Source organism: Ursus arctos, unplaced genomic scaffold (assembly GCF_023065955.2).
Source record: "Ursus arctos isolate Adak ecotype North America unplaced genomic scaffold, UrsArc2.0 scaffold_2, whole genome shotgun sequence".
Classification (NCBI taxonomy): domain Eukaryota; kingdom Metazoa; phylum Chordata; class Mammalia; order Carnivora; family Ursidae; genus Ursus; species Ursus arctos.
This window is the reverse complement of record NW_026622874.1, coordinates 45,252,414-45,271,824: the sequence shown is the minus strand read 5'-3', so window position 1 is coordinate 45,271,824 and position 19,411 is coordinate 45,252,414.

The following is a 19,411-nucleotide window of genomic DNA, read 5'->3' as shown; positions in this document are numbered from 1 at the left end:
AGGTGGTAATTGAGTATAACCTGGTGATTAAGCCCTACGGTGGCTGAAAAAAACTGCCCGTTTAGTCTGTTACCAGAAACCTCAAAAACAAAAATATACAACAAATAGTTAAAACAAAAAACTTTCTTGCACATAATCAGAAATGCCCTCAGAATCCAGGAATGGCGCATACATTTCCACACTCTTGGCTTTTTTGCTTGGTGGTATTCTCTTTTATGGAAGTCGTCTTTACTCCTCCTTTTTCTTAATCCTAATTCCTAGGATTCAGACTGCTTAAGCAAGAAGTGGAGTTCTGCTTCAGCTAAGTCCCAGGTCCCCTTTTCTGCCTTTCTGTCTCAAATCTGTAAGATAAAAGCGCTCTTTTGTTTGGCATCCTTATTTTTATTTTATTTTTTGTTTTTTGCACACATGGTTTCCATAAAAACAACCAAGACTTGTCAATATGGGTGACTTTTATAACATATATTTTTGTGTTTTTATTCAAAAAGACAATCTTCCCTCTGCAGATGAGTAATAGGGACAAGTCAGAAGTGCCTGGGGGTGGTATACATGAGTCCACTACTGTATTGTGTGTAATAATCCTAAATCTGAAGCTGTTACCAGAAAGTCAAAAAAATTAATAGTAAAGGAAAAGGTCAATGTCCCTGTTAGTTAAGAAAGCTTCAGTTCTAAAATGTGCTTGCTTTTTACATGTAAAGTATCTTTAAATTCTAACTGAATATTGCACTCACAGATACTAAAAATGTTTTTAGTCCTATGCAATTAAAAATAATTTGTAGAAAGAAAAATAATTTGTAGGAAATTATGAATTCTAATAGCAATCTCACCTTTTCCCCCCTAGTCCTGTGTTACCTTATTTTCCATCCCTAATTCCGTTTTCACCTTTTGCATTTCTGGGACTAGTGTTCCTGTGGCCCCCCCCCCCCCCCGGCAGTGAGATGTCTAGAACGGGATGGAGAGTGTTTGTTTGGTATTCTTATGTTGTACCCAATTCTATTTTTTATTGCTGAACTTCTGCGATTCTAAATGTTTATATGTTTTTTTATACGAGACTACCATATGAATTAAAAGAACTCCCTCCCACTCTAAGAGTTAAAAAAAAATTGTTCTCACCCCCATTTTTTTTTTACTAATTGCCTTTAAAGTTTTTAGCCATGTTTGATTGCTTTTTTATATTTTGCATTCATAATCAATAGCAGATGCAATCAATGAACCAGTGCTTAATGATGCTAGTTATTTAGTAGTGTATTTAAATCTGTGTTTATGTAACTTCTGGGATCAGACCTTTCACATGAGAAAGAGCATAATCCAGTTACTTTCTGGACATAAATTGGTACTCTGGAAGAGGTTCTCTGGGAACATACGGAGACCTGCCTTTTAAAATATTTTGGTGAGAGTTTTAATATAAATAGGGATAGGCTCTGAAAACACCTGCACATGATTATTTAAAAAAAAAAAAGTCATTTGGAGCAGATGAATTTGGAGCAGCAGTTGGCCCCAGCTAGAGCCTAGGAACAAGAAAGACTTGGAAAACTTGAGCAAAAGTAGTAAAATGGGGAAAAAAAAGTTGTAGCAAATTAGATGACTTAACTCAGTATAGTTTAATTATTGTGATGATTTCCTTCTGAAGAATTCTGTCAATATTGAAGAATTATAATTAGATGTCTAAATGTTTGGATAAATTAATCAAAAAATAACTTAAGGCTTTAACAGTCTTTAGTCAAATACATATCTATATATCTATATCTCTATCTATCTATATTCCCTAGAGCAGTCAAGTAGTAGCAAATCCTTAATTTGTATTTTCAAACTTTGGACTTCTGGAAACTTGAAACAGGGAGATACCATAAAATCAAAAAGGGAATAATTTTGAAATTCAGAAAAATTAGAGAATCCATATCCCAGATCAGTTTCTAATATTGAACTTGGTCTTTCTACCTTGAAAATCCAAGATGCGAGGTGAAACACTTCAGGAAATGTGCTAAGAAATGGCCAGCTACAAAGGCAAGCCAGATAAATTGCTTATATGGCGAATGCTCGTGGAATAGTATCTGGCATATAGAAATTGTTCAATAAATACAGAATAAATGAAAGGGACATCAAGGTTTTCTATCTGACTCCCTCTCTTGCTTACTTTTAAAACTGTGCATGTTTTCCATGTGAAAATTCCTAAGTGATTTGAGGTATTTGTCAAATGGCACGTACCTAGATTTTCTGCTTCAGAGCATTTTGTGTGGCTTTTCTAAGTGAAAATAATTTTAAGTGGGAAGTATAGAATACTATTTGCTAAAATATAATTGAGTGCTTTTAATGGAGACACTATGCTAAATACCAGCTCTCCTCATACATGGGGACATGGAACTCAAAGTTCTCAACCTCTTGGGGCTCCAGAGATGGACATGGAATGAACAATTATACGGGAAATGAGTACTATGACAGAAGTGTTTTACAAGCCAATGATTGGGAGGCTTGAAAGTATTACTTAGAAACCTATTGGCCTTCCTTTTTGATATTATTACTTTAAGGGAGTGGTTTTCAAATATTTTTTTGAGGTATTTCTCAAAAGTATTTTGAAAAACCTTTGTGCCCCTCCTTCCTTTGTAAGTTGATATTTTAACTTTTCCATCATAAATGTAAATAGTTGCAAAGGATGTAATTTTCAGGATACTGTCAATATTGATATTTCAAAAAATATTGCATCCTTTGTATATCCAGTGTTATCTAAATGCGCTAATATTTTGATTTCTAACTTTTTCACTTCTATTTTAATGGATCAAGAATTTCTTTAAAAGTCAGACATCCTTTTTTCCCTTTTTTCTACTTTGCGTTAATAAATTTTATAATATTTATCTTTGTCATACATATGTTTTGTAGCTTTTTATTCATCACCCCAAACTTAGAAAATTCCTTCGATTTAATTGAAAAAATTTAAACTGGTTTAAGATGCCAATTGTCATTAATACAAAACTGATCAAAAGAACATAGATATAAATTTAGATAAACTATTAAATATAAAAAAATGCATGTTTCACTGAAATGAAAAGATCTAGTATTTTTAATTAGCTCATAAATCTTTAGTTGAAAACTTGGGGGTGGGGAGGAGCTCAGAAGCAGCCTCAATTCTGGTTTCAGTGTTGAGGATATAAGTCCTAAGGAACCATGGAAATGGGAGTTTTTCTGCAGTGGTATCACTAACTACTTTGACTTTTTTTTCAAGTTAAATGACTGTGATTTTTGTTTTGGACATGTATCAGTAAAATGTTTATCAGCTGACAACACTGATTAGATCTTCTAGTTTTATTAAAAGCAAAACATTTGGACATACCTGATTTGTAAGACGGTTACCTGTTACTAAAGTGATTCATTTTCTTAATAGTCCACATCAGAATTTTAATATTCCCTCTTGTTTTGTGCCTAAGAAACTTTTTACACACCAGGACATTATTTCTTTCTTTCGTAAAATAGGAAAAGAGATTGTAAAAGAGGAAATAGGAAAATCAAGTGTGAAGGATGCTTTTATTTTTGGGGATGTGTGGGCAAATCAGGCTTAGGAAAGAGTACATATGGTTTAGGTAGGTTTGAAAGTTGATTTCCTTAAAACTGACTGTTTTCACATACTAACTTGAAAAGTCCACATGTGCTTCCAGGGCATTTGTACACCATTTGAAAGACAGCTGCATTAAGGTATCAAGAAAACGGACAACCGAATTCTATTATAGACAACTAGTAATAAAATATCAGGTATTGGCTCAGTCTTTTATTTGTATCACCTATCCATTATATTTAATGTTAGAACTTAAAATATCAGCCATATTTCACTTCTTTATGAATTCCCCCTTGTGCCTCTTATAAGAAGCAAAATATTTTCAATGGGTCAATAGAGTACATGGCAAATATAATACATATCCAAAGGCATTATAGTTATAAATTCAATAAATGTGCTGTGAACACACTGGGATCATTCTGTGGCTCTAAATTAAACATCTCCATTTATAAGATGAAAACTGCTGTAAAATTGTATTTCCTATAGGAAAAGAATTATAAGATTCTGAGTTCTGATATGAAAGCTGGAATAAAATGGAATATGCTTTTAAGGTCTCATGGATATTGCAACATCTTAAAATAGGAAACATTTTTTGATGTTGATCATTTCATAATGAAGAGATAGTGATTAAAGAAAATCTATACCAGTATTTCTAATAATGGTCTAGTATTCTACCTTCCTATAAAGAAGGGGATCAGTAATAAATTTCATCCTCAGTAAATTTATATATGGACTTAACACAATTCTTAGTACTCATATTTGAATGTACATGGGTTCATTTACCTCTCTGGGTCTTAGTTTTCTCATCTGCCAAATGAGACCGATGATTTCTAACCTCCCTAGTAGCTTGAACTATACTATCAGTCTATGATATTATGGAACCTTGTACTTCAAATGGTAATGAAAGAAAGTTGTGGCTGATTTCCTATATCTCTGGATTCAGAACCCAAACTCCTCAGTATAGTCCACTATAAGAAAAATCCAAGTGAGACCAAAGCTTTGTTCTCTTGGCTTTACTAAATATTTCATGACAGCTAGCTTCTCTTCTGTTTGTAGGTTGGCTTAATATATGATCAAAGGCTTCATAATTTTATTTTCTCTTAAATGCAAGGAAAAATAAAACCTATGCATAATGTAGGATTTGATATGAAGTAGGAGTAAGATAATTAAATCTAGTTCAGATGGAGTGTGATGGGGTGTGTGTGTGTGTGTGTGTGTGTGTGTGTGTATGTCTAAGATGAAAAAATTCCAGTTGTGTGTCAGATCCTACTTTTTCTTCCCCAGTCTGGGCATGTCTCAAGGGAATATTCCGAAGGGGCTCTTACCTTAAGGCTTTGAGGAGCTTCTTTATTCCAAGGAATAGACAAGCATATGTGAGTTCTCTAAATGATAAGGCCTCTGCTTTCAAGGGAAGGGACATTTTTCAGTGTAACAGGTATCTCTTCAACATTGTCTGCTATTCTGGGTCTGTGGATTCATAGCAGAGGCCACTGAACAGGGTCTTGAAATAAAAGCATGAGTAAAATCTAAATGGACTGTTTGATTTGAAGCACCTTTCATCATTTTGTGGAAGAAGAGAATCAACATTGGAACCCTAGATAGAAGGTGTCTGTGGTTTTGGCTGCATCGTGACCTTCCTGATGTTCTATCAACATTATAGCAAAATCAGCATGTTCAAGGTGCTCCTTAAGTGAGAATGGTCACTTTTGACATGGTCTTGCAGCAGCCATGGTGGTGGATAAAGGGGTGACAGTTACCAGAGGTTAGCCAGGAATGCACTCAGATGTAAATGAGATTTGCCATGGGAGCTCCCAGAGAGGTGTGAGGAGACATTTGAGGAGACGGCATCTTCCACAGACTGTTCGACCAATCAGAGAGGTACTGTTTTTTTTATTGATGTCTTTCTGATTTGGTGATTATCCTTGTTCTGGTATAGCCCAGACTGCTATAAAATTGTTACCCAGCGTACAGTTGTGTAGCGATAGGAAGCTGTAAAAACACAGCTAAAGGTTACAAGTCCTCTTAATGTAGGTGAAGGATATAACTTAATGCACAGAGGTAGCCCCGCTCTTAGCTGATGGGCAAGCTTTATTACTTTCCCACCTTCCCCAGAGTAAACAATGATGCTGGATCCTGTCAGGGTCTTGGAGAAGCTCTTTGTGTCCTCTCCTTAGGGATGTTAAATCCTCCTGGCCCCTCCCAATTTTTTGGAGATTTTGGCTATGTGCCTGATTGCCGACCAGTTGCAAGGAATTTGGTATAATCCAGGCTTTTTTCTGAGTGCCTCTTGAGAGTTTCAGGTGTCCGTTTCCTGATGTAACTTTCCTTAGCAGATGGAGGTGTCAAACCTACTAGAGATACAGTCTCACAAGGCTGATTAATTTTCTGTTTTCCTTAATATTAAGTTTAGAGTTCTGTGTTCCTAGCATTTATCTGGGAGGTATTGATATACAGTTGACTCTTGAACAACATGGGGGTTGAGGGCACTGACCCCTGCATATAGTTAAAAATCCATGCTCGTGGTCCCTGGCTGGTTCATTCGGTACAGCGTGCAACTCTTGATCCTTGAGACTGTGAGTTCAAGCTCCTCACTGGGTGAGAGCTTACTTACAAAAATCCTGTATAAACTTGGATTTCCCCAGAATTGAATAGCCTACTGTTGATCAGAAGCCTTACTCATAACATAAACAGTTAATTAAAGCACATTTTGTAGTTCTATGTATTATATACTGTATTCTAAAAGTAAGCTAGAGAAAAGAAATTAAGGAATAAAATCATGAGGAAGAGAAAATCCATTTGCAGTATTACACCGTATTTATCGAAAAAAATTCTGCGTGTAAGTGGGCCCACACAGTTCAAACCTATGTTGTTTGAGAGTCACCTGTGCAAAGCTGAGGGATTCCAGGACAGAATATAGAGTGTAACAACAACAAAACCCTGTTACAAATGTATGAAACAATTTCACCCAAGCGTGTGGGGGAAACAGGTGTTGACCTAAGTACCTAGTCTGTAAGTCCAAGGTAAAAGGGACTGTACGTAAGCACTGTACTGTAGTTGATAAAGTTATCTAAAGTTGTGGGCATGTACGTGAACTATTCTGATATTGCTCTACATGTGCATGGGAGTTGAATAATTGACTAAACATATGGCAGGTGATGGAATCTGGTTTTCTCCCTGTTGTAGTGGAAGGTTACAGATAAAGATGAGGTTGAAATGATCCATGTGTTAATGGCTAGGAGTTGGAAGTCTTAGTATGCACCTGTGTCTAACGTATAGATGGTCACATGTAGATATATTTACAGATATGTTCATTTATCCAGAATAGTATACATATATGTCTTTTTTTTTTTTTTGCCAACTAAGAAAGCCTGGAAGCAAAGACATTTCAGTGGCAACCAGCACACTTAATGTTCAGTTCTTGGTTTCTAGTATTATTTTCTAGTAAATGGAACTGGGGCTCCTTGGATGAATGTCTAATTCTAAGCCTAGGACAAGGAGTATATAGAAGATGAACCCGAAGCATCTTTTATTTTTTTATTTATTTACATTTTTTTATAAGCCTTTTTTAGTGCCAGAGGGTAAGGAAGTTCTTAAGAAAAACCGGCAACGATGGGGATATGTCAAAGGTACACAGGAGATAGCTGAAAGAGCTTCTAGCAGTGAAAGGTGGAACAATTTGACCATCAAAATAAAGTATTACTGGAGTATAATCCAAAGTATAAAATAAATATCCATAAGTCCACATTAATAAAAATGAGTAAATAAGTGTGCTGGAGAAGGGACAAGGCAGAATTCCAAATAATTTATGTAGATACTCCACCTTCAAGGAGGAAGAATGTAATGTCCCACTCCTTAAGTACGGGCTGCGTAGAATAACATTTCTGAAGAAGACAGTAGGGAAAGGGGAAAAGGAGTCACTTCATAGTGGGGAAACCGAACATCACTACTTCATCCAAATGATCAAGGTTAACAATGTTAAGTCCTATTGATAGCATTTACCCTTGATCTGGGATGAGAATCGTATTTCACTTCTGTGGTCTTCTTCCCCAAAACTGTAATTTTAGTCTAATTTATTGGGTGAAAAACAGACAAACCTCAGTAGATGAACATGCTGAAAAATATCTGACTCTAAACCTTTGAAGTCATTGAAAATAAGGGAAGTCTGAGATACTGTTACAGCTGCAAGAAGTGTAAGGAGACATGATGTCTAAATGTATTGAGGTATCTTAGACAGGATCCTGGAACAGAAAGAGGAGTTTAGGATAAAACTAAGGAGATCTGAATAAAGTATGGACTTCAATTAATCACGAGGTATCAGTATTGGTTTGTTACTTTTGACAAATACACTGCACTAAAATGGTAATAATACAAACTGGGTGGGAGTTATACAAGACTCCTCTGTATTTTTGTAATTTTTGTGGAAATCTGAAACTATTTAAAAAATTTTACTAAGTAAAAAAAATCACTTTTTTAATGTTCTTGGGAAATACCAGCTTTATTTGTATTAAAAGTCATCAGCCATCTTTATCACAAGTATCAAGTTAACCAAATTGCCACAAGTGAATTAAAGGAAGGTTGCTACTGTATCAAAACACGCTGTTGTTTTTTCCTAATCCATGTGGAGAGAGCATATAAATTTATTATAAGCACATTTGTGTTACAGATAAGTGCTGTGCAGTTAATCTCCTTAAGGATAATAGAGATGATAGATGCCTTCAATAGAATATGTGCATGCCTATTGTCTGGTTGTCACCAAGTTAATTTGTAGGAGGTCTAGTGTACAGGAGGCTCACAAGAAACAAAGGAGATTAAAGATTTCAGGAAATGACTTCGAATGCTGGTTCTAAGTGGCTTTCCTCTATGGCTGGTTCTGACAGAGCTTCCTGGAGGAAACTTAAAGGATAGAGTCACGTGAAAGTGCTTTGCCCTTCACCCAGGGCAGATTCCCTTTCACTTGTTTTATTAAACTTTTCTTCTGTTCCTTCCTTTCTGGTATTCTCATGTACCCATAGTTTACACCTTCCGTAATTGTCCCACAATTGATGGATATTCCATGGTTTCATTCTGTTTTCTTTTTGCATTTTGATTTTGGAAATTTCTATTTACGTAACTTAAAGCTCACTGATACTTCTGATACTTGCTTCATTTTCCCAGACTGTGTACACCTTATATTCTGTTGGAAAGCAGACAGTGAAGGGTTTGGTAAAAGCGACTCATGCAGATAACCTTTCAGGATGTGGCTTTATGTTTATCTGGTTAGGAGTTAGGCTGTGTTTGCTGTAGCTGTGGTGTCAACGGCTAGAATTTTTTTTTTTAAAGATTTCATTTAATCATTTGAGACAGAGAGATACACACACACAGAGCGAGAGTGAGCAGAGGGAGAGGCAGAGGGAGAAGCCAGACTCCCTGCTGAGCCCGATGTGGGACCTGATCCCAGGACCCTGAGATCTTGACCTGAGCCGAAGGCAGACACTTAACCATTTGAGCCACCCAGGAGCCCCCAACGGCTAGAATTTCAGTTAGCATCTTTCTTTTGTCTTCTCTGTTGTCTTTGAATTTTTCTGGAGACTGTTTAAATAAGGGGTCTGAGGCTCATTCTTTTAGCTTTAATCTCTGTGATTGTACCTGAGCCCTTCCTGATGTGGAAAGGGGGAGAGGAGCCGTTTTATCTGATTAGCTCTCAATCTTTTAGTGACCTTGAGTTCTGTATTTCCCTTCTCCCACATTTAAGGCTACCATAGGCTTAACATGGATATTTCCTTGCTCCCATGTGAAGGGCTAGGGGGAGCTGGAGTTGGAGATTTTACTTCCCCAAAGTTAGTTAGGCTCTGGAAAAATAGTTTTCCTTGAGGCACGCTTGTTCAGGAGAACAGAGAGCTCTGGGTGTATTTCAGAATGGTACCTTTCCCCTTCCCCTGGTGGGAGCAAGAAGAGATTTCTCTGTAGTTTTCAGGGAGCACCTCAGGAAAGTGGGGGGACTTCCCCAAACTAGGTCTCCTCAGAATGTTTAACTCTCAAATTCATCCACACCGAGCCTCTAACAACCTTTCAAATACAGTTGAAAGCGTCCCCATGGATATTGGCTCTAGCCGTGGGCTTCTGTTCCCCGTGAGCTGTGATTCTCTGTATCTCTGCGGATTGTTTCAGTCTTGGGGGCAACAGTTTGCTCCGTGACCTCAGTTGTCTGAGAGATCTAAGAAAAGCTGTTCATTTTCAAGGTGGTTTGTTTGTTTGTTTTCTTTTTCTTTGTTCTCCCAGTTTTCTTCTTGTGAGGATGGGAGTGACATCTTCCAAGTTCCCTGCTTGTTGGGCCAGAAACTGGAAGAATCATTTGTTTTAAATATTTGAAGGTGTTTTGTTTTTGTTTTGTTTTAGTCTTTTTTGGGGGGGTACAATTTTACTTGAAAATGAAGATTTCAGGACTAAAATTTAACATTGGAAACTTAGACTTGGCTGTAGGTCCGCCCTAGTTTTGAATCAATGGATGCAGTTTATAGCAGTAGCTGTGATTTCAGTGTGTGGTGAAGTAACTCCGTATTAGATAGGGCATTTACTAGAGATAAATCTTTGGCTTTTAAATAGGCTTTAAATATTAAATGAATCCCTATGTGTGTCGTGGCAATACCTGAACAACATCTAAAGTAATTATCATTTTATCAAGAAAGCAAATTTGCAATTGTTAAATGTACTCAGCAGCAAAATTAATACAGCAGCAGTTGTCAGATAATTTCAGCGGTGAATTTATAGGAGTGATTTTAATTTACATCCAGCAATGCAGGCAACTCTTACCCAGCGATTTATATTTGACTGTTTAGGCTTAGGAAACACCATGGACCATGTCCTATGGAATTTTTTGTAGCAGACAAAAATGAACAAATGAAACTCAAAAAAAAAAAAAAAAAACAAAGGTCTAAGAATTTTATGTAGTATATTTGTCATGTGAGAGGTAAACCCAAAGAATACTTGGCTATAATTTAAAAATACAATGACAAAATTTTTACTTGTCTGTTGTATAATTGTAGCAAATTATTTTGTCCCTGATGAGGGAATTGTGAGGTTTCATGCCTTAGACTTGCCTGTGCCTCCCAAGTTAGTGACGCAGATGCTACCGTGAGATGTCTCTTTTTCAGATGTTTCCCTATTCAGGGCACAATTATGCCTGTCTTGAAAAAGGAATTATCTTTTAATGAACTCCATTTAAATTTCTTTTCCCTATTTTTGTGCTCATCTCATTGAATAACATAATCTCAGAAAGTATTAACTTGTATTATTTCACGTTGCGTCTCCCAACACTATCTTAATGTAATCTTGCCATATTTATTCTGCCATTCATTGGTTTGCACTATTTTTCTCAAGTCCTTGTATGCAAGGGTAATGAAAAAGCTCTGTTTATTCTCTTTTTCAGATCATTAATAACATGTTAAGAACTGGCTCAGCACCAATCCCTGGGCACTACAGTAGATACCTTCCTTATTATGTGACAGACTGTTATTTATCATTCATGCCCTGTTGTTTGCATTCCTCTTGACAGTTTGCAATCTTTGCAGGAGGCATCCTATCAAAGTCAGTTTGAATGGATTTTTAAATTAAAGCTTTGGGAGGCACTGTATTCAATGTTTTACTGAGATCTAACACCCATGGTATCTATTTAGTAACCCATAGTCCTTAATTAAAAAATGCTTACCAATCGTATTCATCTAGAATGACTAAGGTTTCCTGTTCCTGTCTATTGGTAGGAGGTGACCCTCAGGGATGTCATTTTAGTGTCCTGTTTATTAAAGATAACTCCATAAAGTCAGATGGTTTATATGAAACCTTCCAGGTGATTATAGACAATTTATTGGAAATGAATGATAGAATCCCTAAAAATCCTCTGTGCTTTGCCTATCTCTATATCCTTCCTAACCAGCCCCCCCCCAACAACATTTACCAATTTTTAAATAAACAATGTAGAATCAGGGTTTGGGAGATTACATCCTAAATCTCTCCATCCCTGTTCATGTGCATGTGGTTTATGGCTGTTTTCCTCCTATGCTAGCAGAGTTGAATGGTTGTAGAGACCCTATGCCCCTGAAAGTCTAGAATATTTACTATCTGGCTTCTTACAGAAAAAATGGATTCCTGTTTTAGATTATGATTAATACTAATAATGTTTATTATACATTGCCACCAATAAGAGAAAATTGTGGATAAGAGGAGATCTGGGACACATAATTGGACAACACACTGTCTAGGCTGCTGTGAAATGAATCCTTTCATGAGGTAAAATTTCCGGGGTCATGTACCAGTACTGAACTCCAGCATCTATGATAGCAAATGGATTCAAATTTACTCACCTGTCTAATTCTGGAATGAATCCGAAGTCCAACTCCTAAAACAGTGCAAATACAATGTCATTGCTATCAGATGAGGTGGTACATATTAAAATACCTGTCTTAAGAAATGGAAGACATAAGTATAAGTTGACATGCAAATATAACGTATGCCAGATAAACTCATCCATTCAGTCAGTTGATACACATTTAAGTGGCTGTTAGGTTCCAACCATTCTTTTCCTGTCTGAGGGTAAAGTATCTATTCTTGCTGGGCCTTCTGTATTACTGGTGGAGGGAGACCAGCCATACAAGTTAAACATAAAAATGTTAAGTGTTGGGTGGTGATCAGTGTTACTAAGAGGTGTAAGTCTTGGTAGGCTGATAGAAAAATGACAGTGGATATGAACTGTTTCTTATTACCTGATAAGAGTCTTGAAGGAAGGATTGAGAGCAAGCCAAGCGTGTATCTTTGTAAAGAACATTGCAGTTTGAGTTAACAGCAAGTGTCAGTGTCCTGAGGTGGTAGTGGATTTGGCATGATGGAGGACCAGTAGGAGGATTATGAGATCCAAGGAATGAATAAAGGAGATGGTGGTCAGTAATGAGGTTCTTTTTGGCCACTGTAGAAGCTGGAGTCTTCTCGGAGAAGGAGCCCATGAGAAGGTTTTAATTTGAGGGAACACCTGATACAACTTGAGTTTTATCAGGAGTCTGTTGTGTGGAAAATGACACAGGAGTTTTGTGGAAATGGGAAACCAGTTTGGAGGAAGTTAAAATAGTCTGGTCCTTTCTACTCCCTGCTACCAAATGGTGATTTGGTGGAAAGCTGCAAAGGTAGTGGTGGGGAGTGAGCATTCTGAAAATATTTTCAAGATAAATGTCCCATAGAATTTCTGATAGATTAGTTATAGAAAATGATAGAGGAGTCAAGGATCTTACCAGAGTTTTTGGCCTAAATACTGGAATGAAGGAAGTGCAATTTACTGAGATGGAAGAGACTGTGGGAGGAGCAGGGTGAGGGGGAGAATTAAAAAATATATACATGGGGCGCCTGGGTGGCACAGCGGTTAAGCGCCTGCCTTCGGCTCAGGGCGTGATCCCGGTGTTATGGGATCGAGCCCCACATCAGGCTCCTCCACTATGAGCCTGCTTCTTCCTCTCCCACTCCCCCTGCTTGTGTTCCCTCTCTCGCTGGCTATCTCTGTTAAATAAATAAATAAATAAAATCTTTAAAAAAAATATATATATATATATATACATATTTTTTACTCTACTGCATAAATTTGTGATAAAAGCAGAACCACTTTGTTGGTCAGTGAGGTAGTTCGTTTAGACACTCACCTAGGATTCAACAATGCTACTGATTGTTTGCAAGATAGAAATCATAGAGTCAGGATATCATGACTTGTCATGGGGATTATTAATTATTTTTCTAATGTGCCAAGATAAGACTATTTTAAAAAATGAAAATATATGAACGTTAATTACCATCTGTCAAAATGTAGCTTTTTCGGGAGACTGCATTATTATGGGAATCTTAGTATCCAAAACGATTGCTTTTGTGTATGTTAGCATTTCAGGTAAAATGTACATACTCAGTTACACTTACACAATTCAATGTAATAATGCTTATATTTTTGGTGAGTGCATTCAGCTCATTTTAAACATTGATAATTGGCACAGTGTTGAATTTTAGTCCGTTTTAGTCTCTTTCCTCAGGGAATCTGCAATCAAGAAGGAAATATTGGAAAAGGCTTGTTTGACTTTTAGTGAGTTCCTCTTTCTTCTCACATCAAAGTAAGAATCGTCTCTTCTTGGCTCCTTTAGCTTAAAAGGGTCCAAAAAAAATGCATACAAAAAAATGGATACAAATTGTTGTCGTATGTCCCCTATCCCCAGATATTATTTTTATAGATTAGAATCAAGACTGTTCATATGCACTGTATTATTATCTTTTAAAGATTTATTTTAGAGTGAGTGCAGGGGAGGGGCAGAGGGAGAGAAAGTCTTAAGCAGACTCCTCGCTGAGTGCAGAACCCAATGCAGGGCTCAATCTCACAACCCTGAGATCAGGACCTGGGCTGAAACCAAGAGTCAGATGCTTAACATACTGCACCACCCAGGTGCCCTGGTATTATTTTTAATAGCTTTATTGAGATATAACTCATATAAAAAGAATTGCAGTATTTAATGTATGTAGTTTGATGAATTTGGAAAAATACCCATGATGCCATCACCACAATCAAGGTAATAGACATAATACCTCCCCAAATTTCTTTGTGTCCTTTTGTTGTTGTGGTTTTTGCTGTAGGAACACTTAACGTGTTGTCTACCCTCTTAGCAAATCTTTAAATGCACAATATCATATAGGCTATGTGTTCAATACAGTAAATCTCTAGAACACATTCATATAACGTAACTGGAACTTTATTGGAGGTTACTTTTTGACCTTGAAATCCCTGGACACACATGAATATAAAGCATAAGAAGACTAAATATTTTTATTAAAAAAAAAAAAACAACACCACCACTCATTCTTGTTTTAATGAAACAATAGTATATTTCCATTTTGGAAAATTGTTTTTGGGAAAGACACACCAAGTTGTATATACTGTCTTTGAACCAGACCAAACTCTGTTGGGGGCTGCCTGAGCAGCACACAGAACTAGTGATTGAGTCAAGACTTGCAGGTCAATGTCAGCTCTGGTGTTAACTTGCTTAGTCATGTTTGGCAAGTCACTTCCCCTCTATGAACTTCAGTTTGCTCATCATTGGCTCAGAGAATAATTGGGTTTTAATAAGCAGTCAAATTAAATGACCCCTAATATTCTCTCCATTTGTACAGTGCTGTCATTTCATAATAAGTCTTTGGAACAGTAGAAAACTATGCTGTGGCATGTATCCTCAGGTCTCAATATAAGTGGTTAACCTGGAAGGATTCCCCAGGAGAAACAGTTTTCCAGAAGGACAAACCAAATTCAAAAATGGAATAACCACCTTACACCAATGATGGATCAGAAGTGTTACATAGGGGGCGCCTGGGTGACACAGCGGTTAAGCGTCTGCCTTCGGCTCAGGGCGTGATCCCGGCGTTATGGGATCGAGCCCCACATCAGGTTCTTCTGCTATGAGCTTGCTTCTTCCTCTCCCACTCCCCCTGCTTGTGTTTCCTCTCTCGCTGGCTTTCTCTATCTCTGTCAAATAAATAAATAAATAAAATCTTTAAAAAAAAAGTGTTACATAGGTATTCATAAGGTGATATAGATAGATAATGATTTCTCAGGAAGACTTTTAGTTGCTTGTTTTTTTGTCTTTTGTAAATTACAAGTCATTAAAAGTCCACTTGCTCTGTCTCAATACTCTTAAGTATTTCACTCTGAAATTTGTAAATTTCAGAAGCGATAATGTACAGACATTCTGGAAAATTTAATGATTGTCTGGTTTACTGAGAATAATGCTGTGTTTCCTGTATCAACTTAGAAATAGTACAAATTTTAGTATGAAGAAGTTTGGACTGAATCTGTCTCGAAGTAAAACTAGTGTGGATAAATATGAGCGCATGGTATGGGGCTTTCCACCTACAAATACTTTCTCCCTCCCTTCCACTTAGATGATTTGAAACTCTTTAACCTATGTTGGTGTGATTACAAAAGTAGGGCATTGCCATGAGAAAGGCTCCATTTAATCATACTTGCATTTCCAAAGAGTTGAAGGGCTAAGTTGTTTTGAATATTGGCTCCTGTTCAACACTTTCCCCTCTGCATATTCATATGGATGGGTTTGGAAAATTAGCTTTTACCTTGTATACTTTGTACAGGAAAAAAAAAAGGACAATATTTGGAAAGTGTATCAATGGAATGAGAATAGCATGGGGTAGTAGAAGAGGAATGTGTAGTGGGTGCAGCTGGGGAGGTCAGGATCCGTTGGTTGGATGCTCTTGAGGTGTACTAAAAATGGAGAGGCATTGAGAAGTGTATGTGCGTGCATGTTGAGAACTTTGTCTACTTCACTGCTTTGTCTACTACATTCCTGACAGTAGTCTTTGAATTGCAATTCCCCTAAGCTATTATTCATTCATTCTCCTCGAGAAAAATGAGAGTACCCACTTTTTATAGCAAGATTTGTCTGACATGGGGAAGATATATCAAGTGAAACTGACACAGAGAAAAAAAAATTCTGATTTTTAAAGGAATTTAGAAATGGATAGAAATACTACTAAATACAATAAAGGGGTTAATTCTCCCTGAACTAACTTATAATTTTATACAAATAAAAATACCAAAAGGTTTTTTGAAGGGAAGTAACTCAGCTAATTACATGGCTTATAAGGAAAAATCAGTATATGATGGGAAAGTTATTCACACAGGGATTAGTGCAGTATTAGGGTGATCCACAGTGAAGCACATGCAGTGTGTCAGAGCAGCCTAGTGCTTGGTTGGATGTTTGGGCCCTGGAGATAGAGTGCCTGGATCTGTGTCCTGCCTTTGCCATTACTGGCTATGGGATCTTGGGGAAATTATTTAATATTTCTGGGTTTTGACCTGCTTTTTTCATCTAGCTAATAAATACTGTTCATCTCATAGAATTGGTGTAGAGATTGAGTCAACACATGCAAAGTGTTTAAAGCAGTGTGAATTAGCAGCATTACCACCTTCACTGGTACCCCACTAATGGAACAGAAAAGTTCAGAAATAAATCTAAATACATAGGACAGTTAGTGTGTAATACGGGTGTATGGTGTCCGTAAGGGAGGAGTTACATAATGTATTTAGAAAAACTGACCAGCTATGGGAAAACAAATTGTAGAAACTCCCTCCTTAACAAAAAAATAACTGATAAACCAGTTATTTAAATAATAAAAGACCTACAGTTTCTTACACAGTTAAATATATACTTACATATGACTAAGCAATTCAAATTCTATGTATTTACCAAAGATATGTAAAAAGATAAGTCAAGTCTACATGAGTATTTCTATGCAAATGTTTATAACTTTATTCATGATAGCCCAAATAGGAAGCAACACAAATATCTATCTGGTGGATGGATGAACACTTATGATCTGTTGATACAATGAAATACTGCTCAACACTAAAAGGAATGAACTACCAAACATATAACAACATAGATAATCTCAAAAGCGCTCTGCTAAGTGAAATAAGCCACTGTATAGACTATATTCTCTGAGTCCATTTATAGGAAAATCTAGAAAAGGCAAAGTAGAGTGATTGAAGGTAGGTCAGTTGTTTGGAGACAGAGATAGAGGGTGGAGAGTGAATGCATAAAGGGAAATTTTGGGGATAATAAAAATATTTTATGTATTGGTTGTGGTAGTTATATGCTTGTAAACATTTGCCAAAATTCATCCAATTGGATACTTAAACTGTGTGAATTATATGCAAATTACACCACCATCAAACTGATTATATTCAAATCAAGCATTCAAGATATGGTAGTTTTATAACATGTCTCCAATATTCTTATACACTCCTCCTATCAAAGGTAGAATCTATATGCTTCACCTTGAATCTGGGCTCTGATTGCTTGACCAGTAGAGTATGACCTAAACCGGCAGCTTGACTTTCTCTCCTTTGAGATGCTTACATTTTGGAACTCAGCCACCAACCTCAGGGGAAGTCCAAGCCCCCAGGAAAGGTCTCCCTCAACACTTAGAACCAACTGTCAGACACATGAGTAAAACTTTTGAGATGACTGAAGTTCAAGTCACTGTCTGACTGGAACCGTGTGAGAGGTCCTGGGTGAGACCTGTCACATGAGGTAAATGTCCAATCATGAGAGACAATAATGACAGTTGTTGCTTTAAGCAACTGTGGTTTGGGGTGACTTATTTTGCAGCATCAGGTAACTGGAACGAAAGATCTGGAAGAAGACATAGGATATTAAAATAACTTATGAATGGGAGAAACTTCTGTGCATGGTACAAAGTACATAAGGTATGGGAGAAAAGATTGATAAATACATTAATAAAAACTAAATTTTTCCACAGTAAAGAAAGTATGAGAATTAAAGGACAAACCAGGAAAGATGTTGGCCACACATACAGTGTAGTGGTACTTGTTTTGCTATATCAATATTTGCAAATCAAGAAAAACTAGCAACACTGGAAAATAGAATGTAAATGAAAAAGATAAATCGGTATGGTTTATGTGAAGGTGGCCATCCTCACACTACAAGAAATACAAGTCAACGCTGCAGCACAATACCATTTTACCTGTAAAATTGGTGGAGATAAAAAGATTATCCAGATTTTTAGAGTACTTAAATAAGTTCTCAGTATATTCTGGATGGGTGTGTAAATCAGCCTCCTGGGAGGATGATTTAATCTTAACCATCCAAAATTTAAAACGCTAGTTAAAAATAGTGGTTTCACTAACTAAAGGTTCATTTTTTAAAAAAAATGCTGTATGTATCAGGATTCAGTTGGAGATTCTGTGCCATAAAGTCATTCAAGGATCTAGGCTCCCTCTGTGTAGATTCTTTGTAATGTTATAGGACTTTCAAGGCCTTCACGGGATTGTCTGAATCTGATTGCTGGAAGACAGAAGTGGGAGTGTGTGTGTGTGAGAGAGAGAGAGAGAGAGAGAGAAAGAGAGAGAGAGAGACTGTGGAGGAGAGTTTATGGCCAGGCCTGGAAATGGCATGTATGTTTGTGTGTGAATGTACATATGTACTACGTTGGTTAAATGGTGCTGGTAAGTTGCTGGTAGTTAGTGTGGTATAGAAAGATTCACTGCAAATGATCAATTAAATTTGGAAACTGGATTTTAGAGTGTCAACATTTACACAAAGCTTTTTGTTGCTTTCAACCAACTCTGTCAGACCCTGTCTCTGGATTTCTTCCACATTATCTAGCCAATTTTTAAAAGATGTCTATAATGTCAGAATTCTGCTTCAGCCATTTCTGCAACTTGAAAGTTGTGCATTTTTAAATAAAAAAGGAACAGTAAGATATTACTTTCATTTGTGTTAGAAGAAATAAGAAGGAAAAAATCACAAATAATTTAAGACTAAATATTAATATTTCAGGCCAACATCTTTCAATGAATAGAAATTACTTGTACATTTCTTGTTCTTCATGTTTCTCAAATAATATGCATGGAAAACATACATTGAGATTTATTTGCATAATTGATTTTTTTGATCATTGTTATTAGAACATATTTTGATATCTATCTCCTAAAAATCATCTTAATAAGAGACACAATAGGCATACATTGAGTTTTTGTGTTTATTTGAATCAAAAGCTAAAATTGGTAACATGACAAGGTTTAAAAAAATACATCTTCCCAATTATATTAAAAAAGGCAATCAGGAAAAGGAGATCTGAAGTACCCTTAGTCAAACATCATTAGGTGCCCCAGTGTAAAAATATTTCTTGCTGCTCTCTTCAGTAATACCTGTGCTCCAGTTAAACAGACTTTCACCCAAGTGCACATTGCCAATATCCTCTCATCTTTGTGGCTCTGAATGTGAATGTTCTTCCTCACATTTTGTACCAGAAAAACAGAATTTATTAGGCAGTGGCGGTTAA